The sequence below is a fragment of the Otolemur garnettii genome, unplaced genomic scaffold, assembly GCF_000181295.1.
Source record: "Otolemur garnettii isolate 467f Iridium unplaced genomic scaffold, OtoGar3 scaffold00306, whole genome shotgun sequence".
Classification (NCBI taxonomy): domain Eukaryota; kingdom Metazoa; phylum Chordata; class Mammalia; order Primates; family Galagidae; genus Otolemur; species Otolemur garnettii.
The window spans coordinates 73,782-77,741 of record NW_003852701.1 but is presented as its reverse complement, the minus strand read 5'-3'; positions in this window follow the sequence as shown (position 1 = coordinate 77,741).

Genomic DNA, 3,960 nt, shown 5'->3' with positions numbered 1-3,960 from the left:
TTTTTTTTTTTCATTTTACATTTTAATGTGCAAGCATTCTATTCAGTCACATTTTATAAAATATTTGACTCCAACATATTATATTTAAAATCCTCCATATAATTATATAGGTAAGAGTATCTACTTAATAACATGCCCATAAATGGTCAATTAATTAAAGCATGCAAAACATGGGTTTGGCACATTATAGAGCTCAGTAATGTTGGCAGAATGATTGATAATAATGACAGTCCTTAGAAATAATGGGTTAAATGGCTCTAGGTTAAAGTGCTAGATTTTAGAGCAGAGAAAAAGATGAATTAGAATTTGTTTCCACCTTAAAGGAATGTACATATTTCCATGCAAATGACTTAAACACAAGGGAAGAAACAGTATCAAGCTATTTTGATTTGTTGATCTATTTAATAAATGTGTCAATATTTCAATTAATGTACCCAAAGAGCTCTGAAAATGTTGATTCAGCTTCCCTGAGACTGTTCCATGTAGCAAATCTCAGTTTAATTCTAGGTGTCCAAAATACATTAAATACAAATATAGCCTCATTTCTAAAGGAAAAGACCCCACAAGTTTTCACAGCTTCATGTTTCACTTTTCTTACCTGTGCCCTTCATTCATGAGGTTATTTAAAAATGTGAGCTCTGATAAATGCCAAGCTACATACAAAAAAAGACTTTGAGTGAATTTTCTATGAAACATACAAATATAATCAGATTCAAAGACATAGAAATCAGAGTCACAATAAATTATGGATAATGGAAATAGAGAGATGAATGAGGCAGGCAGGGTATATTATGATCATACACAGGTAAAAATAGAAACAGATTAACAGGAAACTTCAATTGTGCAGACTTGGTCTGTGGATGCCAAATGATGCTAGGGCAGACCAGGAATGCATTGGCTTGCGGCTCAAATAATCACATCGGTTCCAAAATCAAACTTTGGAATCCAGCACTATAATCTATAGAAATCATGCTTTGATAAAAAGGCCTTGAATGTCTTAGGGGTTGAAAATAAGTTAACATAAAAACAAAAACTAACAAACGTGCAATAAATAAGGACTTGGACACTTAATTATTTTTCATTTAAATTGCATTTCCATGTGTTTCCTAGTACGAAGGAACAAAATACCACCTCCAATTGTGAAAGGAAAATACAGTTTAAACTCATGAATAGGCTGGTTTGGTATTATCCATCTGGTTACAGAAGAGATGCCAATATCAACTATTCTGATTTTGAAATAGTTGTCATTGAGCTGTTCATTTTGACAGCAATTGGACAACATGCTGCATTGTTTCTGGAAGCTACCCTTTATTTTGAGAGAAAGATCATTTTAACAGGGCGGTGTGAACAAGAGCATGCTTATTATTTGGCTTCTTTTGGAAAAGAGATGCTTTGGGGTAAGTTTCTACCAAATGAGTACAGTGCACATATATATGACATACTTCCTGGGTGGAAGACACAAATACAACTTTAACTTTAACTTTACAGAAGCAAGCTGTGTAAACTAGTCATATGTACCCTCATATTAAAATGAAATATAAAAATAAAAATGTTTATGTATAAATTGAAATAAAGAGTGTTTAGGAAACAATTCTGGTTTTCTCCATTGTTTACTCTGTCAAATTTCCAAAATTTCAGAACTAGTTTTTATTATTTTTTATTTGGTATATAATTTCTTTATAAACATAATTCTCCTAAAATAATACCTTAACAATTTCATTAGGGTATAAATATTCTTTTTTTTTTCTTTTTTTTTTTTTGAGACAGGGCCTCAAGCTGTCCCCCCGGGTAGAGTGCCGTGGCATCACAGCTCACAGCAACCTCCAACTCCTGGGCTCAAGCGAGTCTCCTGCCTCCGCCTCCCAAGTAGCTGGGACCACAGGTGCCCACCACAATGCTCGGCTATTTTTGTTTGTTTGTTTGTTTGTTTCAGCTGTCATTGTTTTTTGTCGGGCCTGGGCTGGATTCCAACCTGCCACCTTAGGTGTATGTGGCTGGTGCCTTAGCCCCTTGAGCCACAGGCACCAAGCCTAGGGTATAGCATAAATATTCTTCTGAGTCCTCTTTTCTCTTCAATTTGTCCCACCCATTCATGTCCCTTCTTCTTCTCATCCTTTTCTTTCTTTACTCCTACCCTTTCTCTCTCTCTCTCTCCCCTGCTCTGTCCACATATGGATAGAGAAACCATATGTGAACTTTCTGAGAAAAAGTAAAAATTAGTATATATTTTTTCTAAAGGTAACATTAATTCTATGAGCAGTGATCATCGCACTTAATATTCAAAGATCTCCTCAAATGAGTAAAGAAAAGATTGCCAGAAATAGTGACAGTGAGACCAGTTTTTTAGTAGTCCAAGATAGAAACTTTAGAATGTGTAGATGTGTTTGCAAATTGCAATTTTATTAAAGAAAAGTAATCCCATGCAATTTCCATAAAATGCTCCCAGCAAACAAATACGTATGATTGTTATAAAATTTCTACTTCTGAGGACGAAAACATTGGTTCTTTCCAAATTTTAAATAGCCATCTGAATTAATACTAATTAAATTCTCATCTTCCAGCTAATTATTTTTTAAAAATTTCAGATTAATATGAGGATACAAACAATGAGGTTACATTGTTCGCATTTTCACGAAAAGTCCAAGTTGTAGTTGAGCCCCTCACCCGGGGCTGTGCTGCATACCCTGACATTGTGCCCAGTAGGTGAGAAGTTATCAATCCCCCTCTTTCCTCCCTTCTTTGCACCCCCACTTGAATTTAATTGTGTTTTTCTGTCGTGTGAGCATGTAGTTGTTTTTCTATTGGTTTCACATTAGTCTTGACTACATTGGATACTTGCTTTTCCATTCTTGTGATACTTTACTAAGCAGAATGTTCTTCGACTGCATCCAGGTTAATACAAAAGATGTAAAGTAATCATTATTTTAATGGCTTACTAGTATTCCATGGTGTATATATACTAGTTTATTAATTTTGTCAACCAACCCACTCGTGTGTTGATGGCACTTCGGCTGATTCTACACCTTGGAAACCGTGAATTGAGCTGTGATGAACACTCTAGTGTAAATGTCCTTATGGTGAAATGACTGCAAACTAATACAGTTTCTTAAGAAGTATGGAGAATCCTTAAAGAGCTAAAGGTAGACCTCTCATTTGATCCTGCAATCTCATTACTAGATATCTACATTTCTAGCTTACTATTTGATAGTGAAATATTTTCTCACCTTTTCATACCATCTTTATTTTCAATAATACCTCAATCACATTTGAGAGGCTACAAAAACATATTGTGCCTTTTTAAGAATAGTGGCTCATTAAAAATTTCTTGTGTAATCTATTTCATCAAGACTTACTTCTGTCCTCCTACATTCACCAATATCTTGACATTAATGACATTTCTGCTCTTTATTATTTTTGAAGCTTTGCTCTCCGTATAAGTATGCCCAATTAAAATGTCAATAGAGTTCCCTTCAACCATTCTTAAAATTTATATAGATAGAATCAGATTGAGTCTTACATCTTTCACTTCAGATTATGTTTCTAAGGCTTACGAAATCTGGTATACAATTGTAGTTAGCTTATTTCCATTATTTTGTAGCAATCTATTGCATGTATCTACTAAAATTAATTTGTACAATTATGTTATAAATAATGTTGCTTTAAACATTCTTGGATACCTTCTGGTACATAAATGTAAGATATATCATAAAGAATGGAATTGCTAGGGCTTAGAATATTAGTATCTTCCAATTTGCTAAGTGGTGGCAAATTTTCAACCAAAATGATTACACCCTTTATCCTTTCATACTAGTATAGAAACAATTTCATTCCTTTATGTATCTGTCATACTTTAGTTCTGTTAGGTTTATATTTTTTGAAAATCTGGAGGAATAAATTATGACATTTTGCTTCAATTGTTTATAGTACTTATTTAATCGTAATTAAAAATGTTGATAAATG